Below are 18,491 nucleotides of genomic sequence, written 5' to 3'. Positions count from 1 at the left end.
TCAGGACTAATGGGTGATTTGTCTGAAGCAACTTTGAATATTTTATTGTGTGGCTACTAATTATGTGAATTATAGTTGAAATGCATTACATGGCTAAGATTTTTTATCACAGTCATGAGTATAAAGTGTACATAGACGTGTTTATAAGTGCTGGTGGTGGAGAGGGCTGTCTGTGGATAAATGTAACTGGTCCTCTTGTCCTTTGCTCACTTTAAACAATCACAATTCTGGCTTTGCTGGACTTGTATACATTTCTGTGAAATGAGATGGAGTACTTTACTGTATTCAAGTTATTCTCTTATGAATGTCTGGGTCGAATTCACAACTAATAGAATAAAACAAAAAATGCTGTGGTTTGAATGCCTTTTCATAGGTTTATTAAGTACTAGGCACTTTCACTTATCGTAACATTTAAATCAGTTTTGTGTGTGCTTCTTAATCTTTATCTGAAGTTAAAGCTGTTAATTTAAAGCATTTGTATAACATGTGTTGCCTTTTGCTTTCCCTGCTGGGCCTAGGAGTTTTCCTGAGTTTATTGTAGCTAGTTGCAACTAGAGCCTGTGTTAATTAGCCCAGTGCCCCTCCCTCAATATTTGACATCACAAAAGCAGCCTACCATCTCAGTCCTGAGACTACTGTAAGCTTGATAACAAAAACATTTGGACTACTTTTAGCATTCAAAGAAGTACATTTTAAGTACATTTATAATCATACTTATCTTACCATTCAAATCAGTTTTGTGTATTTTTTTGTTTTTTATCTGAAGTTAAAGCTATTAATTTAAGACATTTTTATAGCCCATTCACTTAAAATTCATCCATTTCTCTTCCTTCCTCTCTCCTGTTATTCTCTCTACTTCCTCCACTCGCTTCTACTCTACCTCTTCCCCTCCCTTCCATTCTGTCTACCTCCCTATTTTCACAATTACTAAAGCTATGTATCCAACCATAAAATCATGCCTCCTCCTAACAGCAAGCTGTCTATTTACATACAACTCTATAGACTGAATTAAGGATGCTAGTCTTCTATAGGATATTTATGTTCCACATTTAATACTCTGTAATCAGTCTATTCTCTAATGTGTGTATTTTATGTCCTTTTATGTTTTGTGAATATCTTTTTTGAAATTAGCAAACATTTGTTAATATTATTTTTATTGTAATTTTTCTCTGTAATGTTTTTTTTTCTGAAGCTTTTCTCCCTGGACCTCCACTGAAAATTGATTCTTGCCCAGTTGGACTATTCTGGTAAACAAATGTAAAATAAATAAACAGCCTGCATTGCTTCTTGGTTTCTCTGTTTGGGCCTAGGTGTTTTTCTGAGTCTGGTCCCTTCCCGTCCTCCCTTCTATTTTGGTTTTATACTTGGAGGCTTTTGAGCTGCATACAACTATTGTATAGCTGGCCCTAGAAGCTCTTCCCAATTTTGTCCCTTCTGCTCCTCTTACTGGTTATTGACAGAAAAAGCAGAGAAGACCCACCCCATAGACTATTAGTGTACTTTGAAATTGCCTTAAAGTGTGTGTGTTCTATGTTGCTAGCTTGTCTGCCTTTGAATCACCTTGCAATTACCTGTCGCTAGTTGATGGACTTGTTTCTGGTACCTTTTCCCTTGTTTCTAACTAAAGTATGTTTTTACATTAAGAAGACTGGAACTGGAGTTCTACTGGAAGTTGAAAGGTAGACTGGTCTGTCCAAGATGGGAATTGCACAGGGATGCTTAAAGTGAGAATTACTTGTTGTAACTAGTTATTTGATTTGTTTCCAATAATTTTTTACTTTTGACTAATTAAAGTTTGTTTTCACATTAAGAAGGCTGGGTGGGTCTGCAATTCTAGTGAGTTGGGAAACATACAAGGAAGCTTAGAGTGACAATTATTTGTAGCTAGTTAGTACATTTTCACTTTTTGGCTAACCAAAATGTGTTTTTACATTAGGAAAAAACTAGGATTGCTATTTTAGTACCTATAATAAAGTAGTCTGGTCAGTCTGAGTTGTAAACACACAAGGGGGCTTAAAGTGAAATTGTTTCATCAGTCAGAGGTCTTTTTAAAGACTTAGTTGGGTGTTAATCTGCACTTGAGATCTACTTTTGCTGTGCTTTTACATTAATAAGTTCCAGGATCATTCATCTTATGGCAGAAGGTGTTTACCTGATCTCTCTGAGTTAGACACTTCAGGGATGTTAAAGTGTAGTTATTTATTGGTCAGAGCTCAAGGAAGTTAGTTTGCAACTTTTCTTCTGTCTGCTTTAAATTAGGTCCATTGTCGCAGAGTGGTTCAACATTGAGTGGTGCTTAGCAGTACCCTGTATAGTAGCAAACCTATAAAGCTAGTACGTAGGACTTTAACCCCTAGCACAGTAAAGCTTTGCATGGACCTAACTTTAGGGCAGCTGCATAATGCCATACACCCCTAAGATCATAGGACTATCTAACACTAGCCTTCACCGTAGACACCACTCAGGTGGCCCCTGTAAAACCAAGACTCTAAACCATAATAGCCTAACCATGACAACATGGATTTGCAATTTCCTAATATCTCTGTGGCCAGCTTGGGAGATATGGAAATCCTTAGAAAATATAGCAGTGGTATGATGTACTCAGGCAACCTTTTAATCTTTAAAGAAACTAACACAGTATATGAGAGATGTACATACATAACTTCCCTGCAGGCGAAAATCTCCCTTACAAACCGTTTGTCAAAAGCAAACACATTCCATCCTTCACATATAAAACTCACTACACACGTAAATCGTCTTATGCTGAGACACTTAAAAGAAACCTCTCCAGTCCTCAAAGAACCTGCTGTTAAACTGCAACACTTACCCTCAGCAATCACTAAAGCACACACTAAAAGCAATACTGAACACAGCACAGAAGCCTACTCCCAATGATCCCTCATAACCAAAGTCCATAAGGCAAGCAAACACTTTACTTAGTACTCTTCTCATAAGAGAGTCTATTCCATGACACACAGATACTCCTCTCACCAGGCTGGATAAGGAGAAGATAGTGGTTAGTTGGCTATCTGGTACTAGGATTCACAATATCATGCAAGCACTCAAGTCAGTGCACCACAGCTATCAATATGACTCTATCATAGTCCATGTGGGATTAAATGGCCTGAGGCATACCTCACTGGGTTATATGAAAAGAGACATTATGTCTGAATATATGAAAGGGAGATTTGCAGCTAATATGCCCTATTCATCTCACCACTGTCTATCTCTGAAAATCCTGTGATGGATAGAGTTCCACCATCAATTCCTTCTACCTCAGCTGTACCTAAATTATTCCATTCTTACCTACCCCACTACTTGCCCAACTCTCTCCACCTGATATCCTACTGTACTCCAAATTGAGCTCTTTGAAACTCACAGCAGAACCTTCTAGAGGTGTACATGTCAAAGAAAAACATTGGCAAACTCTTATATAGCCACTCCTTAGCTAGTACTTGGAACAAATTACCCCCACATATACAGCCCATTACCGACACTAACTTCTTCAAAAAAGAGCTAAAATCTCAGTTGTTAAACTTATGGTCTTGCCCATGCCATGAACCCATCTAGCCCCCCTACTAGCTAATAACTCCCTCCAGCTCCTATATAGACTAAACTAATGCTGCTTTCCCACTTTCTTTATTGCTTGGGTGGCTATTCTCTCACTGTACAACATTGTTGCTTACTAAATAACTGAGAACACTGCCGGTGAGGGAACTGGAGACACTCATTGTAAAACAGTTGTAGCATCAGATCACATCACGGACAATTATATTTTGTCCATTTCTATACCTATCATTAATGAAATGGGTATTATTAGAGAGATTATTTCCAACAATTGGAAAGTTGTGCTAGGTAATTCTGAATTGGCTAAGATTTTAGGTGATTGTCCAGTGTTCAGTTACAAAATAGTATCTAACGTCAAGATGATTTTAGAGAGAGGATCTAAAAATTTTGGTTCCACTTGTAATCTCACTCCTGGCACTTTTCCCTGTTTATCTTGTAAACAATGTAGATTTGTTAGTGGGACATCTACAATTATGCTCAAGCACAACAATAGTACCTTCGTAGCAAAAGGGCACTATACATGTAAAACAACTAACATAGTCTATTTAGCTCAATGCACTTCATGTGAACATTTTTACATTGGGAAAACTATACATACATTAAATAAACGCATTTATGAACACACATTGGCCATCAAGAAAAAGGATATATCTAATGCTTTAGCCAGACATTCTTTGGAGCGTCCCGTGTTCAAAAAATTTTCCTTTTTTGTGTTAGGGTAAACAATTTATGATTTAGTGGAGATTTCAAAACACTTCTAGAGTGTTGTGAAGCTATATGGCAAATTATGTTAAATGCTGACCAGCGTCCGGGTTTAAATGACATGATCAACATTAAATGTTTTTTACAGGCACAGAGATTTTAATATGTGTTTTTTTAATAGAGGCTTCAACATTTGTTTATTTGGACAACAATATATATACATTTTTTGATTCAAGTTTTTTTAAAAATTGTTTCTACTATTATTTATTTGAACAAATTGGATATATATTATGATTGGTCACAAATTACATGCAATGTTTTTCATTAGGTATTTATACCTAGTGATACATGTGGGTGTGCTTCTGAAAAAGTTCAGTTGCATTAAATTGAACGAAAACGTTAAAATAAGGTTGTGGTGTCCATTTTGTTCCCTCACCGGCAGTGTTTTCAGTTATTTGGTTTGGATTTCATATCTTGCGTTTTGATTGTTGCTTACTACTTTGTATGTATCTTTTTTTGTACTCACGTTTACAATGAACAACATTGTTGCTCACTGTTTTTGTATATACTGTTTTTGTTGTACTCATCTTTGCTGTATGTGCTATAGAAAATAGTTCCTGTCTAAATTTGTATCTGTTCATGTTCATAATCTAAATTTTTTTCTGTTCCACATTTTTACTAAATTGTATACTGTAATATTTGACTAACTCTGGAGCTTTTCACCTCTAGCATCTGCTGAAAAAGGGGTTTCTGCTCAGTTGGACTAACTAGGTCAAGAAATATGAAAATAAGTAAATAAAATAAACAAATAAATCTGTCACAGACAGGTACATGCTTTACATTGGGTAGCATTCTACCTTCACCAAGGATGATGCCACAGGATGAACAGAAAATGATTGAAGTTAATAACTGGCTGAGTTTCTGCTGTCATGCCAGAGGAATACAGTATCTATCAGCATGGAAAAGCATGGTTAACACACCACCTTGCTTTGCCAAGGATGGTCTGCAGCTGTCCCCCTGGACTTTTGAATATTGGTTAAAAGTTTATCCACCCCCTTACAGCCTTTTTAGCCCATGTCAAAATAACAAAACTACAACACAGCAAAAAAGAAAATACTCAAAACAACCTTAAGGTGTTACTGCTCAGTGCTAGGAGCCTAAACAATAAATTCTACTCCCTACAAGCTCTCCTCAATTTGGAGAATGTAAACATATGTGTTGTTATTGAGACTGGTTTAAAGCCACAAAAAGTTCTCCGGCAGTGGAAAGCCACTGTGCCTTCCACAAAGTTAGAAAACAGCAACACAGACAGGGGCTAAAGGTGGAGGTGTCTCAATCTGTTAGCAGCAAATATGACCCTAGGTTGGCTAAATAGGATGATGCCCTGGAGTTCAGCCATGTCCAAATCTCCATAGATAAGCTTCCCTACTATGTACTGACCAGCTACAGGTCACACTCCATGACTCATAAAACTCACACCTTTTACCTAGACCTATTAGAAGTGCTCACCATCCAACCAAATACCCCATTCATGGGAGACATTAACTGCCACTCTATAGACTGGGGAATGTACAGTGCCTGTAACTTACAGGCACAACATTTCCTGGATTTTATCAACACAAACATCCTGGACCAGGCACTACACTCTCCAAACAGGGGAGGAAGCATATTGGACCTAGCGCTCACCAATATGGGAGATCATTGCACCCCCCCCCCATGTCATGTCCTCAGATCACAAAGCTTTGTCCCATGAAATAAAATTCAACCTGGAAAACACAACTAAATGCGTAGCAGTTAGTAACTATACTAAAGCAAGCTACATTCTATTAAGCAACAGTTTGTCAAAATTCACTGCTTTCCCAAACCCTGAGAGCACAGCTACCTATGAAGAATTATTTACAGAAACCCTGTCCAAATATATAAATGGCTGCATTAAAGTACATACCAGAAGTAAGCCCATATCTAACATCAAAAAACAAACCACACTGGTGGAATCCTTACCTTAACAGGCTTCATAACAAAAGAAAAAAAAGTCATGGCCAAAATCAGAAAGAGCAACTCTCACAGAGACAAGAACTCTCTGCTTGAACTAAACGAAACAAAAAATTCTAATAAAGTCCAACAAGGCCAGTCATGAGGTCAGGATAGCCTAAAAGACTAAGGACAATCACAAAGCTCTCTTCAGCTATGATAGGAATCTTAAACGTGACACTCAGCAGTGTGGAGAACAGGTGGTAAATGGCACAACCTTCACTAACCAGTGTGACATAGCAAACCTACTGGCTGATAAATTTAGCTCTAACTTCACCTCCCTCACCTCCCACTCCATCCTACTACACCCTGTGAAATCTCTTCTAGCATACTCTTCCATCTGTCAACTTTCATCTTTAATATAGTGCTTGTCTGTTCAGGAAGTTGGGACAGTAAGGGTATTTAGTTGAATTCTGGAGTGGTATGGTGCGAGAAAGAAGTAGTGAGGTAACTATTATTATTTTTTTTAAGGTGCTGGCAGTGAACAACTAGATATTTCAGGCAATGTTTATGGCTGTGTGATTTGTGTGGAACAATTTGAAATACTGCAATGTTTGGAATCGTATCTGTGTATGATACTAGTAAAGGGGAAACTGATTACTTGGCCATGGCAAGAGACCTCATGGCTATAAATGCTGGGTGGGGGTTAGGCATACCTCTCAAATGTTATTGATTTTGGCTCAAAAATTGTCTCTGTCCCCCCAAATCCCTGAAAATGTTGGGAGAAAAAGTGGTAGAATACACATAATAAATGACAATAATTAGAGTTATAGACTTCTTTTGTAAATTACACATAATAAATAATGACAATAATTAGAGTTATAGAGTTATTTTGTAAATTACACATAATAAATAATGACAACAATTAGAGTTATAGACTTCTTTTGTAAATTACACATAATAAATAATGACAATAATTAGAGTTATAGACTTCTTCTGTAAATCACACATAATAAATAATGACAATAATTAGAGTTATAGAGTTCTTTTGTAAATTACACATAATAAATAATGACAACAATTAGAGTTATAGACTTCTTTTGTAAATTACACATAATAAATAATGACAATAATTAGAGTTATAGACTTCTTCTGTAAATCACACATAATAAATAATGACAATAATTAGGGTTATAGACTTATTTTGTAAATTACACATAATAAATAATGACAATAATTAGAGTTATAGAGTTCTTTTGTAAATTACACAATAAATAATGACAATAATTAGAGTTATAGACTTCTTTTGTAAATTACACATAATAAATAATGACAATACTTAGAGTTATAGAGTTCTTTTGTAAATTACACATAATAAATAATGACAACAATTAGAGTTATAGACTTCTTTTGTAAATTACACATAATAAATAATGACAATACTTAGAGTTATAGAGTTCTTTTGTAAATTACACATAATAAATAATGACAATAATTAGAGTTATAGAGTTCTTTTGTAAATTACACATAATAAATAATGACAATAATTAGAGTTATAGACTTCTTTTGTAAATTACACATAATAAATAATGACAATACTTAGAGTTATAGACTTCTTTTGTAAATTACACATAATAAATAATGACAATACTTAGAGTTATAGAGTTCTTTTGTAAATTACACATAATAAATAATGACAATAATTAGAGTTATAGACTTCTTTTGTAAATTACACATAATAAATAATGACAATAATTAGAGTTATAGAGTTCTTTTGTAAATTACACATAATAAATAATGACAATAATTAGAGTTATAGACTTCTTTTGTAAATTACACATACTAAATGACAATAATTAGAGTTATAGACTTCTTTTGTAAATTATACATAATAAATAATGACAATAATTAGAGTTATAGAGTTCTTTTGTAAATTACACATAATAAATAATGACAATAATTAGAGTTATAGACTTCTTTTGTAAATTACACATACTAAATGACAATAATTAGAGTTATAGACTTCTTTTGTACATTATACATAATAAATAATGACAATAATTAGAGTTATAGAGTTCTTTTGTAAATTACACATAATAAATAATGACAATAATTAGAGTTATAGAGTTATTTTGTAAATTACACATAATAAATAATGACAATAATTAGAGTTATAGACTTCTTTTGTAAATTACACATAATAAATAATGACAATAATTAGAGTTATAGAGTTCTTTTGTAAATTACACATAATAAATAATGACAATAATTAGAGTTATAGAGTTCTTTTGTAAATTACACATAATAAATAATGACAATACTTAGAGTTATAGAGTTCTTTTGTAAATTACACATAATAAATAATGACAATAATTAGAGTTATAGAGTTCTTTTGTAAATTACACATAATAAATAATGACAATAATTAGAGTTATAGAGTTCTTTTGTAAATTACACATAATAAATAATGACAATACTTAGAGTTATAGACTTCTTTTGTAAATTACACATTATCATAGAACACTACACATTAAATATAATACACAATATCTCAAAAGACTGTTATTTCTCTACAACAAACTCCCTATCCCAAGCCATCTACTACAACTTCTCACAGTAAAGGATGGTGATATTCATCCTAACCCAGGTCCAAATGCAACCCCTATCACTCTTCATTACCTTAATCAGTCTATCAATTCTCCCCTTGCAAGACCTTCTAACTCACTCCTACTGGCTCATATCAACATACATAGCATTAACAACAAATTAACTCAACTCCATGCTCTCCTAGAAGTGTACGCCTTTGACATTATTTGCCTAACTGAAACATGGCTAAAACCTGCCATCAAAGATAATGAAATTATCCCACCTGGATATAATATCCTAAGGCTTGACAGAGTAGCTAAGAAAGGTGGTGGTGTGGCTATTCTATTTAAATCAGGCTTTCAACTAACCACTTACAACTGTAACATACCTCTGGACTCCAAAACAGAAATTCTCATTACTAAACTTAAACTTAACAATGCTAAATCAATCTATATTATCTGTATGTATCTGCCCCCTGGAAATAACATAGCCACCTTGGAAAATATCCTCTGCTGGCTATCCCAACACCTACCTCAAGAAACCATTATCCTAGGCGATATGAATTTAGACTGGAATACCTATTGTAGTAACCTCCCTACCACTCACATAAACCTATATGGTTTCTCACAGACCATTACCTCCCCCACCAGAATAAATAAATCTAACAAGAAAGCTAACACACTAGATTGGATTCTCACTAACAATCACACTCACTACTATGACTCTGGAACCCTCCCTGATGACATTAGTGACCACTCACTCACCTGTATCATTAGACATAAAGCCAACACCCCTACCCCAACCTCTACCAGACATATTAGATCCAAAAAGAAATTTAACCCTGATCTATTCAAAATTGAACTTAGAGCTTGCAACTGGGCTCCCTTAAAACATCTTCCTTTAGATGAAGCCATTAACGTCTTTAACTCTACCTTCCTTGCCATCCTTAATCACCATGCTCCAACCAGATCTATAAGAATTAAGGCCAAGCCTGCCCCATGGCTTTCCAGCGAAACCAAACACAAAATTCACATCAGAAATAAATACTGGGCCAAATGGAGAATGACAAAAAACACCACTGACCAACTAACATTTAGAAAGCTAAGAAATGACACTAAAAAGGCCATACTCTCTGATAAACAAAACTACTACTTACAATATCAACAACCTAATCACAACAACCCACAGAAATTCTGGGCCAGCATCAAGCAATTACTCCACCCAGGTAAATCTACTACACCAAACCCTCAAAATACAGACCTGAATAATCCAATCCATACAGCTAATACCTTCAATACCTATCTTACAGATACTATCCAATTACTAGCCAGTCAACTATCACCTAATACATTCACAATACCCTCATACTCCTCAACCCCACCACCCCCTTTTCATTTCAAACCTGTTACAACCTCATTTATTCAAACCCTTTTGAATAAACTGAAACCATGCTCTCATAGGTTCATAGGTTCATAGGTTGGTACTAGGCTATCAGCCCTTGGGCCTATATAAGCCTAGCCATAACAATTCCCTGGCTATTTCTTCCCACATTATTTACTTTCCTGGACCCCTGTTTAGCAGGGCGACTGACGTGATCCCTGGGGTGAATTTCCTTTCTCCCATCCAATCAGCAAGGTTCCTCTTGAAGAGGTCCAAAGAGGCACTCTGCTTGACATGTATGGGCAATCTATTCCAGAGTCTGGGGAGTCTCTGGGTCAGGAACCTATCCCTCCAGCATGTTTTGTTTATTGTGATGACAAGGTTTAAATCCCTGGAGCGTGTAGCTCTGAGGGATTGGGATTTCTTTAAGTGTAGCATGTCCAACAGCTCTGGGTTTGACACGGCCTTGTATGTTAAGCAGAGATCGCCTCTGAGTAGACGATATGCGACATAGTATAGCTGGAGTTTTTTAAGGTGGTCAGCATAGGGCATCTGCTTTAGGCCTGTGATTCTTTTAGTGAGGTATTTCTGAGGCCTTTCCAGTTGTTGCAGATGTCTTGAGAGGTACATACCAAATGGGGCATTGTATTCTATAATGGGTCTAATGAGGGATGAGTACAGTGGGACAATGACCTCCTTTTTTCTGGATGAAAAGCCCTTCGTGATGAGGTGTGCCACATAGAAGGATTTCCTGACTGTTGTGGCGATGTGGTCCCTAAGTCTCTTATCACACTTTCTGTGTTTAGTGTACTGCCACCTATATGGTAATTCATGGATACATGTTTTTTCCCAAAGGGGATAACAATACATTTCTTGGCATTGCACTTGAGCCCATGGCTCTGGCACCAAGCATCTGTTTCTGTAAGGCCCTTTTGTAGAGTATCCACATCATTTGGGGATTCAATAATGGCTCCCAGTTTGCAGTCATCTGCAAACTTTGTTAGCCAGAGTCCCTTAGTGTTGACCTGTACTTCAGGGAAGTAGATGCCAAACAAGAGCGGCCCCAGGACTGAACCCTGAGGTACTCCACTTGTCACTTGTCTGGAGCTGAATTTGGAGTCGGCTACTTTTACAGTGTGGGTTCTATCAGTAAGCCATTTAGCAACCCATTGGTGACATAGGGATTAATTCCCAACTTAGTAAGTTTATCTATGCTTCCAGAGTGAGGGATGGTGTCAAAGGCCTTGGCAAGGTCTAGATACGCTGTGTGGACCACCTTACCCTTGTCCATGGCTCTGGAGACTGATTCAAAGAAGTCAATCAGGTTCAGGAGACATGATCGGCCCTGGGTGGGGTCCAGTGTTTGAAGGTTGCCAATGTCTTTGTTTATAAGTTGCATGATAATACGCTCCATGGCCTTGCAGATAAGGCTTGTCAGACTGATGGGACGGTAGTTTCCGGGATCCAAGGTGGATCCCCCCTTGTGGATTGGGATAATTGTAGCTCTGCGCCACTCAGTGGGCACGAAACCTGAGGTGAGGCTATGATTAAACATGACACTTAGGTGAGGTGCCAGTTCATATTGTAGTTCATGTAGTACACAGCCCGGGATGTCATCTGGTCCCATGGATGCTGTATTCTTGGCTTTGGAGAGTGCGTTTTGTACCTGTGTGGCCGTTATTATTGGAATTTGGCAATCTTCCGGTATTGAGATGGGCCATTTAGGGGGTGAGAGGGGGGTGAAGTTGGCACTGAATCGATCTGCCAGGATATTGGCAATATCCTTCAGATCAGTATATTTAATGCCATTCTGTTTTAGCTCAGAGCAGATCTGAGCATTGCAATTTAGATTCTTGACATAGTTATAGAATGTTTTGTGGTTGTCTTTGGAATCTTTGGCAATTTTATTTTCGTAACTAGCTTTGGAGGATTTTATGAGGCATCTCAGTTTCTTACTGAGGCTAGTAAGGGAGTTTTTTGCATCCTGGGATTTTCCTCTTTTCTGCAAAAGTTTCTTCCTTTTGTTGTAAAGTTTGTTTATGGCAGGGGACCACCAGATTGGCTTCCTTTTTGGATGAGAGCATTTTGGTTCTATTTGGGATGGCACGATTCATGCATGAGTGGATGTGCTCGTACAGTGCCTCAGTGTAGGATTCAGCAGTTGAACTTTCAGTTCCCGTCTGCATGGGTGTCATGAAGTTTGTCACTTCTGACTTGAGTAGCATGAAGTTGGCTTTGGAGAAGTTTTTATGGTGGTTTCTTTACTGGGGGTGGGGTGGGATGTGGATGTTAAGGGTGATTAGCTTATGGTCAGACCTGACTAACGAGGGGTGACCATAGGTATGGAGCATTGATTTCCCATGTTGGTAATGACCAGGTCTAGGATATTGGAGCCCTGGTGGGACTATGGATTAGTTGATCCAGGGCGTTGGAATTTATGAATTCCAAGAACCGTTGCATAAAGGTGTTGGGACATGAGTAGTTTTCCCAGTTAATGGCAGGGTAGTTAAAATCACCCAGTATTAGGGTGTTTGGTTCTATCTTAATATTTTCCAGTATGTTTAGAAAGGTGTAGTGAGAATCTTGGGGTATGGTGGGGGATCTGTAGCAAGCTACAATTTGGATTGCAGTCTTACCTAGTGTTAGTTGCACTTGGAGAATTTCAGACACATTGTGTTGGCCAACTAGCCTGGTGGTGTGAATATCCTTGGTGAATATTGACACTCCTCCACCTTTAGTGTTTCGGTCCTGGTTTGGTGGCCGAAAAGTGTGGTAAGAGTTGTAGCCTGGTATTGCAGGGGTGCTCTCTGGAGCCTTGAACCAGTTCTCAGTTACTGCACAGATATCGATGTTCTCCATTTTTAGGAGTGCCTCAAGAGAGTGCATTTTGAGGTTTAGACTTCTAGCATTGAGTAGCATTACCTTCAGATTTTGCATGCTTGTACCTGTTACGGTGGTGGTTTTGTCCTTTGAAGTTTGCCTAAAAAAGGCACTATAGGGGTGACAAGAGCCTTAGCCAGTAACCTGAATCCCAGGGGCAACAGGTGCAGACCATCTCTGGCAAAGCATCATGGTCTGTTAATCATGTCATCCCAGGCAGACAGATACTGGATCCCCTTTGAATGACACCATAAGCTTAGCCAATTGTTGAAGTCAATCATTTTATCCTTATATTGTGGTATCATTCTGGGCGAAGGCAGGATGCTACTCAGGGCTAGGGTCATACCTGCCTGGGCCACATGATCCGAGAGCTCTTCCATGTCTCTTTTCATGTAGTCCAGGGAGGTACGTCTCAAGTCATTCACTCCAACATGGACAATGACAGAGTGATATCTGTACTTGTTGTGGAGTGACTTGAGTGCATGCGTTATGTGGCGGATGTCTCCTTCTGCAGACCTACTGCTTTCTGAATATCTACAGATATCATCCAAGGCCATAGCCTATCCTATTTCCATATTGATCAATAGATCAATTACTGAAGGTTACATCCCCACCTTATGGAAAGTCTCCCACATAATCCCCCTACATAAAGTAGGACATTCCACAGAAATATCAAACTATTGACCCATTGCCCTACTTTCTCCCCTAGCTAAAATTATGGAGAAGTGTATCCATAAGCAACTACTCCACCATCTAATTGAAAATAACTTACTTTCCAACTGTCAACATTGTCTCAGACCCTCGCACAGCACCACCACTGCCCTCTTGTCTTTCACTGACTATATTAATAGGCACTGAAACCTGAATGACCTTTCTTCTGCTCTATTCATCGACCTGTCTAAAGCATTCGACATGGTAAACCACCAAATTCTCTTAAACATCCTGAAATCTCTGTCATTAGACCCACTTTCCATAAAATGGTTCCAATCCTACCTTGACAACCGACAGCAAGCAGTACTTTGGCAAAACACTTTATCCACCCTTCTACCTGTTACCTTAGGAGTCCCTCAGGTGTCCATACTTGGACCTCTTCTTTTCTCTATATTTATTAATGACCTTCATCTAGCTATCCCACAAGCCACCTGCATACAATATGATGATGACTCAACACTATTATGTTCAGCTACATCATCCCATGACCTTCATGCTCTCACCCAAAAAGTATTCAACATAGTTGAACAATGGTTCTCTCAGCATTGCCTCCTCTTGAACCCTAAAAAAAAACAAACTCCTCCTCTTCACGCCTACTCATAAGTCCTCCCCTCTTCAATTCTCTGTAACATCTACCAATGATACTATTATATCTCCTGACTCTACCACCAAACTACTCGGTGTCACCATTGATAATAATCTGAGCTTTGACATCCACATCAATAATACCATAAAGACAGTTAATAAAAAAATCCGTACCCTCTATAGGATAAAATCCTTCCTTTCCCCCACTGCTAAAACTACTATTGCCCACACACATTTGATCTCTACACTCCTTTATGCCTCTCCCATTTTTACTAATCTCTCCAAGAATAACCTCAACAAATTGGAAATGGCTTATAATAACATAGCACGATTTGCTACAGGCAACCCATTCAGAACGCATCATTGCATTAACCTAAAACAGCTAGGATGGTTAGAACTACAACACCTGATTAAATTTCACCAACTCACCCTTGCCCACAACATTCTTTATAAACCTTCTAATACTCCAAGTTTATCTACCCTAATCACCCCCTATACAAATCTGAAGTCCTTACGCTCATCTCAAAAACTACTAGTCCACACCACTAAACCTAACAACAGAGCTGGGGATTCCCTTTTCTCTAATTCTGTAGGTAAATCCTGGAATCTTCTCCCTTGTGACCTCTCCTCACTCACCTCATTATCTCTCTTTAAAAACAGACTTAAACTTCTCCTCAAAACTCACTGGCTATGCCCCTGTTCAAAACCAGACTAGTCATCTACCTCTACTAATTTGTCTAACCTATCCAGTGCTTACTAGCCTCTGCTACTTTTTTCCATCTTATCATATTTTTCTTATCTACCCCTTTTCTTTTTTTTGATATCCTCTTCTTACTTTCATTTCTTAAGTAACTCCTTTGCTACATTACTACTCACTTAACTTCCTTTGTTTACCTATGACCTAACCTGACATGTCTCCATACCTGAAATGTCACTGTTTTATGATTTTTGTCCTCAAAATATATCCTGTTAAAAACTCTGTACCGTTAATTACTTAATACCATTGTTGATGATTTTTATTTCCTTTTTAAAGTTGCTATTCTTATTAGTATATTGATATGTTTTCTATGTTGTTAGAACTTGTACTACTGTATTTAGACCATGTCTTGGAGCTTATCTCCCGGGCCTCTACTGAAAAAGGACATGTATCCAGCTAGACTAGCCCGGTCAACAAATGTAAAATAAATAAATAAATAATGACAATAATTAGAGTTATAGACTTCTTTTGTAAATTACACATAATAAATAATGACAATAATTAGAGTTATAGACTTCTTTTGTAAATTACACATACTAAATGACAATAATTAGAGTTATAGACTTCTTTTGTAAATTATACATAATAAATAATGACAATAATTAGAGTTATAGAGTTCTTTTGTAAATTACACATAATAAATAATGACAATAATTAGAGTTATAGACTTCTTTTGTAAATTACACATAATAAATAATGACAATAATTAGAGTTATAGACTTCTTCTGTAAATCACACATAATAAATAATGACAATAATTAGAGTTATAGACTTCTTTTGTAAATTACACATAATAAATAATGACAATAATTAGAGTTATAGACTTCTTTTGTAAATTACACATAATAAATAATGACAATAATTAGAGTTATAGACTTCTTTTGTAAATTACACATAATAAATAATGACAATAATTAGAGTTCTTTTGTAAATTACACATAATAAATAATGACAATAATTAGAGTTATAGAGTTCTTTTGCTTCAGGGAAATGTATATTATATTTCATATTCTCATATGTTGTCAGCTCATCATATTAATAGTAATAATATTTTTAAAAAGTGTTCCCGACTATTTTTGAATTTGTCCCTCATTCTGGAGGTAAGAAGTTGAAAGGCTCGGGGTTGGGATTAGTTGAACGCTGTTTATTGTTTACTCAGTTTTAAGCAGTCACTACTACCTTGTTTTGCAGGATTAGAGTGCATTTGTGAGAAGTAAGACCAACTACTTAATTTGACATCATATGCAAAAACAGAGTAAGCATAATTGCTGGGCCTGTCTGTGGAGAAAAATGAAACTATTGTTTATTATTCTGTTTTTGCTGGACTAGTGGAATTTATGCGAAATAACGCAGAATGCTTTAATGTGTGGCAACTGTTAGTTTGAAACAAAAGTGAAATGCATGATAATTACAAGATGGTTATCCTGTTTTTATTACAGACATTTGAAATGTACATAGGTGTGGTTATAACTGCTTTTTGGGGGCTGTCTGGGTGAAAGTAACTGATCATCTTGCCACTTACACAGTTTACAGTAATTTCTCAAAGGGATAAAAGGCATCACAGAATACCCAGACCATCATTGCTTCTATGTGGCAGGCGTCTCCCAAACACCAAGGCTCTATTACTGGTTTTGACAAGGGGTTAGTTGTGGCCACTGTCCTGAATCCCATCTAGTCTAAAATCAGCCCTTTAGAGTGGTATAGATAGAGGGTCAGTTTAGCTTATGTGGGGAGCTGGGGATGATGTCATGATTTCTTTAACTTTCTTCCCAAATCTCAGAAGTCACTACTTTGTGTTGGGATGGGGGCAGTGTGGTTATTATTATTTAACTTTTCTCACAAAGTTGAGAAGGATGCACAGAGAGTCATAGAGTTTGTACAGGAGCTGTATGCTGGCTCAGTGTAACCTGCAAACATTCCTGTAACTATTTATTTTTCATTTTCCTCACAATCATACATCAGGTGCATATACAGGTGGTTATTTTTTTGAGGGAGGGTAAAATATCATTCTGTTTATTTTTGTCTCTCATCACCTGTGTTCTTTTTGTTTTTTTTTCAGTTTTGTCCAAGTGTGACATCAGAGAGGTACATATAAGGTGGCTGTCTTTGCAGGTAGGAGTGAGGAGGGATGCTGTATATAAATAATGCCTCCAGTCACTTGGAAGATGATAGCATTCATTTCTCCCTTAATTGTCATCCTAACTTAACACCAGACAGGCCACAGATAAATTGACTACATTTTAACAGTGGCACAGGGAGGCAAGTACTATTACCAAGTACAAATTATTTATTATCACAAGCATTTGTCTTCTATGTTTATTGTGCTCTGGTGCTGGGTTAATTTTGAACACTAAGCCTCACATATAACTCATTTCTTCCATGAAATAAAAATATGATTGAATTTCTTTGTGTTGTGTATAATTTTCATTGAAGACATCATTTAATCAAAAGATTAGTAACAAGCTCACCTCAGAACATCTCTAAGCTATGGTTTCTGGTGCCTAGCAGCCTTTAGACCCCTCACTTAATTTAATTATTACAGTGTACTCTTAGTCAGTAGGAGTGGTTGAAAGGATTCAGGGGAAAACCCAAGTTAAAGAGCCAGACTGAATTTCCTCCCTTAATCATGATTTTTGATCTTTTGATCAAGCCATCAATATTTTAACCACAGTTATTACACTGCAATCCTAATCATTTCGAGTACGTTGATATCATTCAAGGGAAAAAGAAAAGTCAAACAGCAAAATTTGATTTTTTTTCTCTTAGTCTTGATTTTTGTTCAGGCCATTAGTATATGAAATAGTTGTTAAAAAATAACTGTAAAATGCCCCTTAGAGCATCTACAACACCCATGGCTCCTGTGGGCGTTGTGGTCCCCAGTCCCTTGGCTTAACTCAGTTACTTCCACCCCAGTTATTACAGTGTAGACTTGATCAGTTTGGCTGTGTTACAAGGATTCAGGGTAAAACAAAGTAGAAAACAAAGACTGAACGTCTTCCCATAATCATGAGTTTTATTCATGTCATCATTGGATGTAAAGCTTGTTAAAAATAAATAACTAAAGAAAGAAAGAAAAAAGAAAATAAATAATAGAACTGTAAAATGCATACAGAACCCCCCCATTACGTCTTAATGCACTTCTTTACTACACAGTTACCAGAAAGCTGTTTTGGCCTACATAAACATTTACTAGAGAGCTGTTTTGGCCTACATAAAGCCTGTTGAATGAATTCATAAATGTAGGGAAAATTGAAGACAAATGGTGAGAAAAAGGAGGAAAACAGTCATTTGGATGGTATAGGTAGGCAGGGATGGGGAGGCAGTGGTGGTTTACATATGTGTATGAGAGGGG

This window comes from Protopterus annectens, chromosome 1.part0 (genome assembly GCF_019279795.1).
Source record: "Protopterus annectens isolate FY-2018-M chromosome 1.part0, PAN1.0, whole genome shotgun sequence".
Lineage (NCBI taxonomy): Eukaryota > Metazoa > Chordata > Ceratodontiformes > Protopteridae > Protopterus > Protopterus annectens.
Note: the sequence above shows the minus strand (reverse complement) of the source record.